At 43.8% G+C, this 15,414-nt stretch overlaps 1 non-coding gene across 1 annotated transcript; it reads right to left on the reverse strand.

The window, feature by feature from the left end:
* Positions 1-14,213: 14,213 nt before the first annotated feature.
* LOC114765426 (U2 spliceosomal RNA) lies at positions 14,214-14,400 on the reverse strand. The gene has a single exon (XR_003742620.1). It is a non-coding gene; the product is annotated as a U2 spliceosomal RNA (small nuclear RNA).
* Positions 14,401-15,414: the final 1,014 nt, after the last annotated feature.

The following is a 15,414-nucleotide window of genomic DNA, read 5'->3' on the forward strand; positions in this document are numbered from 1 at the left end:
TTTTACTCAAGTAGAAATTTAAATAGCGGACTTAAATGGAAGAATTTTACTCTGTGCAACATAAAAAAGTACTTTTGTGGATCATTGTCCTGTTGCGATTTTCTACAGACGTACAGACACTCACACATGATAACAGCAGATTTTACACTTGGGAATTGATGCAGCAAATCAGGCCCATGATATTTCCCCACCATAGTTTCATGGTTGGAATGATGTCCAGTGCAATAGTCACAGTTCAGTCTTAGTCACATCAGGCCATTTTGCCAAAACCGCTGTGGAGTGTTAATGTGCTTTTTGACAATGTTCTTTTTAATAAGAAACAGCTTCCTTCATGCAGTTCTTGCAGAGAAACCCTGCTTGTTCAGTGTTATACATGCTGGAGAACTCGTGAACACAGATGTTATCCAGTTCCTTATCCATGTTATACAATGGATGTTATCTAATGATACCTTCAAAACTCTGGTTGTTACTCTGGGATGTTTGTCCTTAAAGAGCCGTCCGCGGGCTGACGTGGGAAGGAAGTGAACAAACTGGGAAAAATTATTTATTAACACAAACACAAAGGAAAATGGCATGAGGGCCAAGACAAAGGAAACCAACAAAAACGAACCCGCAGGCATGTGGCAATTGCCAGGAGGTGAAAACAGATATAAAGTATGTAACAGATACCACATCAATGTCGCAGCCCTGGACTGTCTGCTGCATTCCGTTTTTATGGAGTCCTGATCCATTAAACCCGATTGGTGGAGGTACAATGGATCAGGACTCCATAATCAGGTGCATGGGCACCTGCTGTGACAGCCCCGTGGCCCAGGGGCGTCACATGGGTTCACCTACTTTCTCAGTCATCCTTCTTTAACTAATGGTGTTAATTACACTGTGACTGTGAACAGTTTATTAGAAATGAACGATTTCAACATGGATGCTAAATCAGCAGATTCTGTGAGGCTCAGCCACACTAATAGAAAATGATACACCCTCTATGAAGAATACAGCAGTTCATATTAATGATTTGACTGGATAGTGGCAGCCAGTGATGAATAAATGCCTCCAGTTGCCCTAACGGCAGTAACAGTGCTACATTATAACCATTTTGCCAGGCAGTTTTATTTAGTTTAACAGAATTAGGTTGGACTCAGGGTTAAGTGTCTTGCTCAGGGACACAACGGTAGTAAGTGGGGTTTGAACCTGTAGTTTGTGGTCATTTGGTTCTTAGATGAGTGTCTAACCCGGTAGGCTACCACCAGCCTAAAAGGAAGTGAGATCCCCTCAGATGAATCCAGATGACTAGAGATTATGGCGTCTGAGCTGGAGACACACAGCGCTGGGTGGGCTCTAAAATTTGTGAGGAAAAGCCCTGTGAACACAAACACACAACTCTCAGATCTGCTAAACAAATATATTAACGTGCCCCCATTAATAATGTTCACCACTAGCATCACACACAAACGAACAAATTAAATGAAGTGTCTCTAATCTCTTCTGCCCACACTGACAGCAAACAGCACAGAGCTGCAGCAGCGACGGGCCCCGGGTGGGAACTGGATTTATCGTTAATTGATAGCGATTACATCCCAATCCCAATGCCTCACTTTATTCCTCAGCTCCTTCGTCTTCCTCTCTGCTCCTCACCATGCAAAATAAATCCAGATCTTCCTCTCAAACCTCGTCTCCTTCACTCCACAAGCTTGATGGTGGCCCTCCTGTGTCCCCAGTTTATTGTTCCTCAGGCCCTCAAGATGACAACTCTTATTTCAGCTGCTGTATGTTCCTGGAGAGCTGATGAATTTCCAGGCACTCACACAAACATGCTGCAGGCCTCAATAAAGTCGCCACGCATTCACTTTTCTACATTACTGAACTAAATTGTGAGTTTATGTGAGAATTCTGTGTTTCTGGAGTGTCAAGCCAGCCCTCCGACCTGCTGAAAGCACTTTTGCCCTGAGATCTCCATGACAACCTGCTTTTAGTCAAGCTGAATCTGCTGCTACCTGGATTGATGGAACGATGGAGAGAGTTTGTCAGAGAGGGATCTGTGCTCAGAAAACCGAGATCGAGCATTGACCGCTGCAACAAAGGCTCTTCTCATTTCTTATCGTTCATCGCCACATGTACATCAAATAGTTTACACTTTAAAACGGAAGAAAATGGAAACTTAGGAGTCCAGTTGCTCGAGGTTTGGGAGAGAAGTGTTGCTGTCCTCTGTCTACTGTCTATTTTTCTCACTCACGTGCCACTCAGCCAGGCCAGGGTATTTGAACCCATGCCACCATGCAGGCTGCACCAAGATATTTACAAAGATATTTACAATTTACAAGCCTTCATGTTGAGGAATATTATTTCTTTTATTATTCATTTTTTTGGCCATCTTTCTTGCCCATCACTAATCCTGATTTCATTTCACTACAGAGATGTAACCAGGGCAGCCGCAGATGGATTTTCAACTTTAGAAGATTATGGACCATATCCCAGCTGTAATTAACACTGTCAGATGACAGTGTCACCAGCGTCCTGTGAGAGGACCGGGAAGACAGTGACAAGTGATTCCCATTCTGTTTAAACGCCAGTGCTGGTGGGTACATGTTTATAGCACACAGGAGTGGATCATCACCTCACAACTACCTCCAGATCAACACTGAAAAGACCAAGGAGCTGGTGGTAGACTTCCGCAGGCACAACCATCCTCCACTACAACCACTTAACATCAAGGGTATGGACATTGAGGCTGTGGAGAGCTACGGGTACCTTGGTGTTCATCTGAACAATAAACTGGACTGGACTAAGAACTCTGATACCCTCTACAGGAAAAGGCAGAGCAAGTTGTACCTGCTGCGGAGGCTCATGTCTTTTTTGGGGGGAAGGGTCCACTCTTGAAGGCCTTTTATGACTCTGTGGTGGCCTCAGCCATCTTTTATGGTGTGGTCTGCTCGGGAGAGGAAGAGACTGAACAGGCTGATCTGGAGGGCCAGCTCTGTTCTAGGATGCCCTCTGGACCCAGAGGAGGTGGTGAGTGAGAATGGTGGCTAAGCTATCATTCCTGCTGGACAGCATCTCCCACCTGTCAGGAGACCCTGACAGGACTTAGCAGCTCTTTCAGTGACAGGACTATTTATTTGCTTATCTGTACAGTTGTAAGATGGGACGTCGCAGGAGGTTCTTCATCTCCGTTTTCCAAATCTTTGTCAAATGGCAAGAGGTGTGAAATGCCAGCCATTTGTTCTGAGACCTCCTGCCCTGCCTTTGTCTGCCACAGACGGGAGACACCGGGGACGTGACAGGGCAGAAACGACAAATTCTCAATGGTCTGTGACAACTTCCTGGCAGTCAAATGTATAAAAGAATGTTCACTTGTGGTCTCCTGACTTTTTTCATCTTCTTGGGAACTGGGCTTTCCAGCTCCTGAGTCTTTTCTCTCCTCCTCTCCTCCTGGATCAGATCCTTTTAACCTCTATTGTGCCACGCCTCTTTCTACTAGGTAACATCAGATTGGAGTGGTTTTAATACAATGCTTTTGTGTGTAGAGAGAGAGTTTTTATAACCACTCTCCTCAGTTTTACACAGTGAACTTTCATATTATACAGTTATAAACAATGAAATGTTGTTTCTTTTGAAATAGCATCTGTCACGTCAGTGAGCTGATGAGGTAAGTAAATGCAGAGATGGGCCATAATGGAAAGCATGATTTATTAATAAACACAAATAAACACGGCGCGATGGGGAACTATCAGGGGTGAATGAAAATAACAGGGGAACTAAAGGGGTGAATGAAAACTAGCCCACAGAATTGCCAGAACTCAAAACACAATCAAACAGTTGCCAGGTCCACAAAGAAGGTCAAGTTCACAAAAAGAGTTCACGACAATGCCGCCGATACTGATGGTGAAACCACAGGGCTTTTTAAAGGCTGTCCTGATTGTGCACAGGTGATGTCTCCAGGTGCTGCCAATCCTGATAGAGCCCCCCCTCCAAGGGCTACATCCTCGGAGTCCCAGCAGTACCATCAGCAGAGAAGGCGGGGCGGGCAGCAGCAACCACAGGGCTCCTGTGTCCTCCCACTGATGGGCTCCCCGACGTGGTCCCACATGGTGGCCTTGGTTTCTCAAAACTGCACACATAAATCAGGGCCGACCCTTCTGGGTATGTGTGGGCCCTGTCTCTGCACGTCCCCTTTGACACGCCTTGCATCGTTTCCTGCCCCGTGCAGGGAGGTGGTTCCTCTGTCTGGTGCCCTCTGGGCACATGCATCCTGTCTCACAGCACATCCCTGCTTCTCTCCCTGCACCACTCACCACGCCTGGCTGCGTTCTTTCTCTTTTCTCTCTGCGCTTTCGGGTAGAGTGCCGGCATTCTGTCACGTCGGTGAGCTGATGAGGTAAGTAAATGCAGAGACGGGACATAATGGAAAGCATGATTTATTAATAAACACAAATAAACACGGCGCAATGGCTGAAAACAGGGGAACTAAAGGGGAGAATGAAAACTAGCCCACAGGAGTGTGACGATTGCCAGAACTCAGAACACAACCAAACCATTGCCAGGTCCACAAAGAAGGTTCAAGAAAAGAGTTCACGAAAATGCCGCCGATACTGATGGGCGGAACCACGCGGATTTTTAAGGGTGTCCTGATTGTGCACAGGTGACGTCTCCAGGTGCTGTCAATCCTGAAAGCATTAGAAAAATTCCCCTTTTGATCCAGATGAATAATACTCCAACGCACTTTGCTGGATTTCAAAAGAAAATAGCTTTAATAAAATGTAAAAATTTTGGATTTAGGAGATAAGTAGACATTACATACAATGGCGTTAAAACAGAAAAGAGTGAGTTCTCATCTGCTTGTGATTCCCTAGCCATCTGCAGCAGTCTTTTATATCTGTATATAGCCCTTTCTTTTATTTCATTTGCTGGTTTGTGTGACATGTTTACTTTTTGATTTGTTTGTCAAATGTCACTGAATGTCTAATCCAGCATCTGTTTCGGCCTGATCTGCTACACGATAACCCTCGAGCGTTTTTACTGCCAGTTTTCCAAGTGAAACGTCTCCTGCTTTTTAGGAGTCTGGGTCTGTGGTAGCAATCACGGCAGAAGAACACTGACACCACTTGCAGGCTCACTCTACACTGGAAGGGGGTCCTTCTCGTATCACTCCTTCCCAACGTTTCTTCCCACCTTTTTCTCTCTCTTATAGTGTCAATGGTAGGCTCTGTCAAAGCCCATTGAGACATACAGTATGTGATTATGGGCTTAGTGATTATGAGACATACTGTATGTGATTATTGTAATGTTGTTATAAGCAGGTGCTAAATTATTTAGGCTTTTATAAACAAGAAGTAATTTTAATATTGGGGGGGGGGGGGGGGGGGGGGGTGGGGGGGGGTGAGCTGCTGCATTTTGAATGGCTTGTAGTCCTTGAAGTTGTGACTGACTGAGACCTCTGAATAGAGGGTTACAGTAGTCAAGGCGTGAAGAGCGATGCTAGCTGATTGACCACACTTGTTGTCTGAAAGAGCTCTGATGGTCTATGCTGAAGCCAATATAATTTTTAATAATATTGCGAGTGGTTTGTGTGAGGAAAGAGTAGAGTAAAAAAGAGATAATCAAGATGTCTCATTTTGTGCTGAGTTAATCATTGTACTGGGATTACCTATGAAATGTATTATTATTTTTGGTGGTATTATGATGGTCATTATATTATCGTGTTGATAATTCAAATTACAGTGTATATTGTATGTATTTGTGTCTATTGTACTTTTCAATTATTGTTGACTTAGTTTAAAATGCAGTCAATCTTCAAAAGTTGTATAAGAATACTGAACTTGAAATACCATAATACTTGATGACTTAATACCATATGACTATGATTACTGCAATTAGATTAGATGATCCTTTATTAGTCCCACAAGTAGGAAATTTACATTGTCACGGCAGAAAAAGGACAGTATATCATGTAATTTCATGTAAATGGCTGCCCACTGCTCACTAAGGGTGATGGGTTAAAAGCAGAGGTCACATTTCGGGATCAGTGTGTGGGGACGGTGCTTTGGTCAGTGGCACCTCAGTGGCTGCTGTGCTGTGTATCACAACAATCACTTCACTTTCACATCGTGGGTGCTGCTGCTTGGGGTGGGAGATGTTGTCCAGTAGGGACGATAACTTAGCCGCCATTCTCCTGTCACTCACCACCTCACTGGGTCCAGAGGGCATCCTGGAACAGAGCTGGCCCAGAGATCAGCCTGTTCAGTCTCTTTCTGTCCCCCCGCAGAGATGCTACCTCCCCAGCAGACCACACCATAAAAGATGGAGATCTTTTGAGATCTACATATCAAATAAAAGCTCTAGCTTAAAGCATATGAATAAATCCTCACTTAATACGTGTCACATCCTCAGCCCATCTGCCTCGTTGGTCTTCTTGACCCCATCAACCCCTGTACCTGTCTGCCCTGATCAGTCTCCTGCACCACCAGTGCAGTAGAGATTCAATATTTGAATAAAAGTTGTGATAAAATCTGTGATAACTTCTTGCCAACCTGACCTGTATTTGCTCCTCACAGTACAAGTTCACTCTGAACTTGTCAGTGTGCAAGTTTGGGGACGCACTTGCAGACATGCTTGGAGCGAGAGGACAAGTCGTTGTACGGGGAGTGGACACTGAAAGAGCTGGGGAGGAGGACCGGAGGACCTTAACCGGTGAGAGGGAGGCAGCAGGTGAGGCAACGGGACAAAGGACAGAGAACACATTTCACTGTGTGCACTGTGTGCTGTGCTGCTGTGTATCACATGTGACAATCACTTCACTTTATCACTTTATACTTCAGACAGATCTCTAGAATGAGAAGTGAAGAGGACAATGAACATCAAGGCCACAGTGGTGTTTTATTTCTGGCAGAAAGAGGCAAATAAATCCATCTAAAATTACAAAGTAAGCAATCAGTATCTTAAAATGTTATCTGAAAGAGTAATAATGTGCAGAATGTCCACTGAGTCTTACCCATAAATCTGCAGCCGCCACTGACAAATAAGGAAGTATCATCAGGAAATACTGGATCAATGTACGTCTAAAAACACCAAATTCTTACATTTTTCGTCCAAAATAATAATGATGTGCTCACTGAAAATATTCTCTAGTAATTTTATTAAGTCCAATTTGAAACCACCTTCACGTCGGTTCAAGTTTTGAACCTGGTTTGTGATTCTGTAGGAGAAAAGTTGTCTTGTTGCTTGTAATGAAATTCGAAACTCTAAATTACTTCATTCTGCAGTGACTCGAGATTCTCAACCCATTTTAACTCCTGGCAGGAACTGAGGTGTGGAACATTGGGAATTGTCCTAATTATCCGCTTTAGTCATGATGAGCACATACACACATACATTTGTTTTAAGATATTATTAATGGATTGAGGATCTGGTGTATTTTGTGTGTAATATGTGAGTTTATTACAAATGTCTTTCCCCAACCCAAACTTTTCAAAATGTCCCCAGCTTCACAACATCTTACACGTTGCTGCAGTTGCGTGCAGAGCAAGTACCTAGAGAGAGAGAGCAAGAGAGAGAGAGAGACAGGCAGGTAGAACTGAAAATTAAAATGAATCATTCTCGCCAATGGTTTCATCATGCTGGACTCTCTCTCTCCAAGCAGTGATACCATAGATTTCTGATGGGAAAGGTCACGTTTTGTGTCCAGCTGTTAGAATGTGAATTTACACAGAGCTTACTCAGATGCGAAGCACCTCGATTGGCCCTTACTCCTTCAATGCCGTGTGCTGCTGATTATTCTGCTGCCCCAGGCGACACAGTCCCGATTGCTAGAACGTTCTGCCGTGCACGGAGGAGCAGAACTGATGAAAACGTAAGCCATGCAGGAGAAAAATGGAAAGGGATACGCTGGTGTTCACGTTACAACTCAGAACCGCAGGAAGGCTTGAGCGGCCTTGTGGAGTGCAATCACCATGAAAGAGACTTGATAAAGCATGCTTATTTTTAGCGACATGCTAATGGGGCTGTTGGTATGCGGTCCCATTTAATGGAAAACATCTCCAGAATAAATTGAAATGAATGAGAGCAGAGACTGAGCCAGAGTCCCTAATGCTCACTCTGTCCGAGATTAATCGAGATTAATCTTGAAGCACTTATCATTTCCTAAGCAGGAGACCTTTCCCTTATGCAGGGCATTGCTCTTAATCTCTTTCAAATAATTAGCCACTAAGGCAGAGTGGATATTCACCCTGACGGGATTAATTCATTTCAATTTCACAATTAATAAATCCAGTCTGCAGAAAGAGGAAATCATTTTCTTCATGTAAAGCAACCAAAAAAGTTAAAGGACGAGTGACATGGAGTTTTTAAACCTTTCTACTGAAAAGTGATGGTGATATGTTCTCACCAAGGGAACTCAGTGTAGTGACAATTCCAGACCTGTCCCTAAAACGTCACCTTTAAGCCTGCAGCCCCTGTGGGGTACGGAGTCATGGTGTCAGTCAATAAGAGGAGACAGCTAGTGAATGCTGAGTGTCTCAGGGTAGATGAAAGGAAATGTTGGATGGGGTTAATGATATATCTCCTAAAACATGCTTTCAATGATCAGGACTTCTCCTCGACAGATCTATAAAATCCAAAATATTCATCCATTTTTGAAACCCAGGGATAGGGCAATTGTTGGGCTCAGGCAACACATTACCCCCCTACCTTTCATGTTTGCCAGGACCTTACCCGCTAGGCCACCACTGCCCCTGTACATCTGTGAACTGTTCAGAGAGCAGCAGCTCAGATGGTCGGATCTTGAATTTGTCCCTTTATGACGTCATAAGGGGAAAGGTTACCTCCCGTTTCTCATGCTTTTTCCGCCTAGAGAATTTCCCACCCCTCCCCTAAAACATTATCCGCACCGACCGCCATGTCTTTCGAACATGCGAAGCATTGCAGTTGCTCGGTGATTGGATGTAAAAATGAACACAAATAAATTTTTTTTAGTTTACATGAGACTTAAGAACCAGTGAGTTCATTTCATTTTTTTCTAAAAAACGCTGACACGACTTCCTGTCTTCGCCAAACATTGTGGTTGGTGGATGGTGTTGATGATGGAATTTCTGCAAATGATTCCTCAACTTCTATAGGCCGCTCTCCTCCTCTTCCTGCCTCTTTCATCCTCATTATTTAAAACTACAGACACCGAAACGGCGAATTTCAGAAACAGACTTCAGATACAGAATTAAGGGACCAACAAGACTGACATAAAATTTATTTAGGTTGATATTGTTTAAAAGTCTATTTTTTTCTTTATTTGATTTATTCTTTAGATTACAACTAGTAGACGGGGTGTGATGATTGGTTGTTTGGGTTGTCTGTATAATGTCTGTGTACCCCCTATGTTTGATAATGGTCAGATTAACCATTTGGTGTTCCGTAGGCAGGTCAGTTGTCAAGGCGGTTGGTGGTAGCACACTGGTAGTTGTACTTCCTGTGTACTACGCTTTAATATGATTTGTTAATAAATAAAAACATGCTATTTTTCTAAAAGCCACCTGTGTCCTCGTTCCTTCTTGCTTGGTCCTTCACACACCACGTGCCAACCATCCCCGGCCAATACTCTGTACATCTGTACATTACAAAGATAAAATGAAGAAACAAGCATTAGTTGGAGGTTTAATAAGATAAGATAAGATAAGATAAGATAAGATAAGATAAGATAAGATAAGATCCTTTATTAGTCCCACAAGTGGGAAGTGTATAATACTGAACACTTTTAATATAATTAAAATCCTTTAATGCTGAACAGCCTGACTTCCTCTCACCCCTTTTGTCATCGTTGCCGCCCTGAATGCCCCTGATCAGCGTGTATAAATGTGCTCCTTTTGTGTCTTGTCTTTGCTGGGTTATTGCATGGGAGATTGTCGCAGTATCCTGTCCTGTATTGTGCGGTGTTCCAAGTAAAAGCCCCTGTCCTGTGAGTAGTCGTACGCACGTGTCCTCTGTTTCTCCTGCCCTGTCTCGCCGCCGTGACACAATTTGAAGATCTGAGCTGGGAGGCTAAATAAGTCTAATGCTGACTAAGTAAACCAAGCTGATGCAGTTTATTCTTGAAGTGAGCTGCAGAATCTGCACTGAGGCGAAGGAGGTAAGAGGACAACATGACAACAGTTTAAATTCATTTCTACATATTTGACATGATATACACCCAGAACCCAGTTGAACCACATGTCAGCAGCTGCTTGACCTGGATCCACTGATCTTAAAACAGTGAGCTGCTCAACTGATCCGCAACTGTCTGGGTCAGAGACGTACACCCAGAGGCCTTCATCTTTGGACATCCATCAGTCCCCAGGGAGACCGGCACATGAGAGTTGTGCCATCGCTCCACATTTGCTCTCCCCTTTGACAGAAATTTCATGGAATGGCCTGAAGCTCTTTGCTCCTCAGAGTAAATTGACTGGGGAAATTTATTACTCTGGTGATAACATTTGTTTTCCTGACGTGAGGGTCATTAGGGGGAGCGTGGGCTATGACTCGACTGCCTGGTAATAACCCTGATGTGTTTCACAATGACATTACGGCAGGATTAATGGCCACCATCAGCACCCATTCATAATGTTTGTGTGTGTTATCACACGTCCATCTAAAGAGAGAACGCTCTGCCCACCAAGGAGCTGGATTCACTCTCCTTACTAATCACATTACACCACACAAGGCTCGTTTCCTGAAACAACTTAAACTAATTACAGAGATGAGTCGTTTGTTCTGTGCTTAAATGCTTCATATATGTAGTGAAATGCTTTTTTCTGTTATACAGTATTTTTATTGGGTTTCTAGTGGTAGGTGGAGGAGATGGCCCTTGCGTTTCCTTTAACCACGCTGTATTACATGCATGTAGTATGTAATGTTGTGCATAGTTACTAGAGATTGGCCCAGCTATAAACTTAACAATGGTGAGGAAGCAGGACGCGTACGCATGACATCACAAAACAGGGGTTTATTACATCACTGACAAGACAAGGGAACTTCACACACAAAAAGGACAGGACAGCTTTATACAATCATATAATTCTACAACAGGCGAACACGATCAGGGAACATTACACAGGACCAACATGAAACTCACCCCTGCCGGACCGGATCATGACAGTAGAACATACTTTAGAATGCATATTAGGATAAAAACTCCCAGTTGTGAGGAATGGAAAGAAGAAGGTCGTGGTAACAGGACGGAACTGCATCGTATGACTGGGCTGGAACTGGTGTGGGCGAGGACCAGGAGACATGGGGTGAACCACGGAACCACAGAAGCAGGGAAGAAGTGATGATCGTGGTGCTGCGTTCTATGTGAGTGTCCATCCAAAGTGTCAGGGGTGTCGTCTGGTGAGTGAGTGGACCTGAACCTGCCTGCCGGCCATCAACTGAGGTGATGGAGACCAGGTGTTGAATGGATTCCAGGGGAACCTGCTGTTCGAGTGTAAATGTGCTGTCTATTAAATTATTAAATTCCTCGCTGCCCCGGAGTCCACAAAGACGGTGGTTTTATTTCTCTGGTCTCACCACTCCAGGACAGCGAGCACAACCAAACGAGCCGGGGACAAGTGGAGTGATGGGGTGAAGGGCCAGCCGCATGTGTTCATGTTAGTAAAATATTCTATGGGTGAAACAGTAATAGTGTCATGTCCACGGGCTGAACGCCGAATGACATTTTAATACAAAAAGGCCTTTATTAAACATACAACTGCACGAGGGCCAAAAACAGGGGAAACAAAGGAAGAAGAAAAACAACTTGCATGCGTGTGGTGATTGGCAGGAAACTGAAAACACACATAAGACTCCCGTTTTCCAGCGGCTTCTCCTCTCTGTATTGTTCCCACTCAACGGGCTTCAACTGAGAACAGTTCGGCCCTGTTAATCAGCCCCTGGACGTTACAAATAGTAATGGAATAGAATGCATTACTGCCAGAACAGATCCTGATCAAGGAAGTAGAAGAAAAATCTCTGCCAGCTACAACCAGCTAGAGTCGCCTCTAAAGTTACATTGCTGACTCAATTTTAGAAGATTCTTTGTTCCAGTTAAGTGAATGTGTGAAAAAGACACTCGTATCACTCTCAGTACTAAGCTTGTGTAAGTGGAGGGTTCATCAGTACAATATTATACGATCCTTTGTGATATTCCATAGCAGCAAACAAACCACGAAAACATTTCATTTACAGGTTTAATTGTAATAAATATTTTTTTATGAAGTGAAGTGATTGTCACACGTGATACACAGCACACAGTACACACAGTGAAATTTGTCCTCTGCATTTAATCCATCAACAACAACATTTATTTCTTATATAGCCCAAAATCACATACAGTATGTCTCAATGGGCTTTGACAGGCCCTACAGTTGACACCCCCCACACTTGACCCTTCTGCACACAAGGAAAAACTCCACACAAAAAAAAACTCTAGGAGAGAAAAAAAGAAAGGAAGAAACCTTGGGAAGGAGTGATACAGAGAGGGACCCCCTTCCAGGGTAGAGTGAGCCTGCAAACGGTGTCAGTGCAGGGTTGGGGATGATATAATGATAGGTCCTACAGTTGTAGGGTTGGAGAAGTCCAGGATGTATTCAGTGTCATGATCTAGATTACGTGTCCATAATGATGTTACTGGTCCATTTGAAGATCCCTGAAGCTGTAGTTGTAATGGTGGTGGTGGCTGTGGTGACCCTCTGGTTTGTTACATGGTATGTCCTTGTTAAGCAGTTGTCAGGAACCAGGATTTATTTCCTGAGTGAGCAGTGGGCAGCCATGACAGGTGCCTGGGGACAGTGTGTGGGGACGGTGCTTTGCTCAGTGGCACCTCAGTGGTACCTTGGCAGATCGGGATTCGAACCAGCAACCTGATTACGGGGCCGCTTCCTTAACCACTAGGCCACCACTGCCCCTTATTTATTCTGCACTGATGGTAGTAAGTGGCATTTGAACCTGGGTCTTCTGGTTCATAAGCGTGTGTGTTACCCACCATTCTACTACCACTTCATAATGAACCATAATGTCCCAAATATTCCTGGATCATGGTAGCGGCATTAATAACAGGAATGGATGTGTATTCCTATTGTTTGGCATTTTAAAAGTACATTCAGAAATTTTCTGAAAATGTCCCTGTCTGATTGTATGCTTAAATAAAATGATCAAATGTAAAACCATGAATACATTCACAAGTCAAATAAAATGTACAAGTCACAGGTATTTTTTTATTCTGATTTAGGTTTAGGATGCACCACAGGAAGTGAGAGAATCTCAGTTGCAGGCTTGTTTGTGCAGATGCTCATTTCATGCTCGGTGGAATACATCAGGTGCAGGAGAATTACTAAGTGGGTGGCAGATCTCGTTAGGGTGACATGGGGAAAGTACAAAAGAAAGCACTAATGGAAGAGTGGCCTGTTAAAATTATACACACACACACACACACACACACACACACATGTGCCTGCTGGAGAGACAAAAGGACGCGACAGTCCAAAATAAAAATAGAAGAACCCAGAAAAATAAGAGGAGCATAGAGGCCCTACGGGCTCCCAGAGGAACTAGCTCTTTAAACAAGATAGCCTCCAGGCCCTACAGCGCTCCACTCTCCACCACTGTCATTTATACAGACTAAAAAGTGTGGTCCCTTTTTAACTGCATGGTGCATGTTGTAAATGTATTATGGCCTTATGTTAGGTTACCAGTTTCATTCATTTATTTACTTATTGTTAACTATCCTAGCGAACAGCAAGGTACCCACTGATTCAGCTTTATTATTCATCCAAAGATCCACAAAATTCCACATACACACCGTTTATATGTTCACCATGGAAACACGCCCTGGATAACGGGGCCTTTTCAGGCCAGCTTGGGACAGGGGAAAGGGGTGTGTGTGTGTGTGTGGGGGGGGTGTTTGAGTCCTTTGTCTTATGAAATGGTAATATATACGGGATATATTTATATATAGAGATCTAGATTTGACCTGATTATTGAAAAGTGAAAGTGAAGTGATTGGCATTGTGAAACACTGCAGCACAGCACACGGATCACACAGTGAAATGTGTCCACTGTATTTAACCAGGCAGTGGGCAGCCATGACAGGCGTCCAGTGAGGATGGTGCTTTGCTCAGTGGCACCTCAGTGGCACCTTGGCGGATTGGGAATTCGATCCGGCAACCTTCTGATTATGGTGCCGCTTCCTTAATTGCTAGGCCACCACCGCCCCATGAAAGAGAAAGTGCACGGTTCCCAGAGGCAATGCAATACTGGGTTGATGCGTGGAGCGGATGGAGCAGGCCCCATTGCCGATTCCCTGTTCTAAAAATCCGCTTAATATGTAGTCCAACGCTGGGGGACGTATCAGATATTAAACTGATAAGAACAGATACTGCACTTGATCTTAGCCAAAAGGCCTGCTTTTCCCCCTGCCATATTGAGCTTACCCATTTGATTGGCTATGATTGTGGGGTGTATTTATGAGACAGTGTAGTAAGCCAATGGCCTTCATGTGGGTCAAGGTCAGGTTGGTGGTTCAGTGACTGGGTAGAATTAGTGCAACAGCTTGCTTTGAGGCTGTGATTCTTTAACTTTTGTACTTTTGTATAAAGGTGCCTTCAGAATTTTTTTGTTTGACCTTTTGAGCACTTCCCACTCTGTAAATATACCTTCACTTTTTTTCGTCACTACATCTGGTGTTTTTTTTTTTTGTAGAAGCGCAAAGTGTAGACAGGATATGGACAATCCTGCCTCACACAAACCATCACCAGATGATGGAAACATGTAAAGATTAAGTTTATGCCAGATGATGGACAGTCAATGCTTGTGCAGATGCAGTGGAGTTTTAACAACATTGAACACACTGTACCAATGTATCACGATTTATAGTGAAACCCTGTTAGAGTTTCAGGACAGTGAGGGAGTCAGAGACTCTGAAGATCGCACTTTCAGTTTACTTGAAGAGAAACGGGAGGAATGAAACTGGCCAATACATCTCAACATGATTGCGGTTGAGGGAGGATATTACCTCAGCGGGACTGAATGGAAAAATTCCAAACTCTAGTGACATATTAATCACAATGTGTGATTGCTGGACCCCCTGGGGCTCAGCAAGGTTTCTTGGAGCAGCCTAAACAGAATGGGGTTGAGTGAAGATGGCCAGATGGAATAAGTGATGTGCCAGAACCTGACTGTATATAAAACTGGTGTGATGTAAATGGATCATTTTGAAGTTGAAGTTGAGCTTTATTGTCATTTCAGCAACATACTTGTTAGATATTTCTCCAGAACCTGGTGCTACATGTAACAAGTTACATATTGTCATAAAGTGCATGTGTGTGACAAACTGGGCTACATGACATGCTCCACTGCTGGGATTTCTTGGCTGTTGAGCTGGTGTTGAGAGTCGAGGAGAGTTTCTCCTCTAGATGAACACCG

The sequence above is a fragment of the Denticeps clupeoides genome, chromosome 15 (genome assembly GCF_900700375.1).
Source record: "Denticeps clupeoides chromosome 15, fDenClu1.1, whole genome shotgun sequence".
NCBI classification, from domain to species: domain Eukaryota; kingdom Metazoa; phylum Chordata; class Actinopteri; order Clupeiformes; family Denticipitidae; genus Denticeps; species Denticeps clupeoides.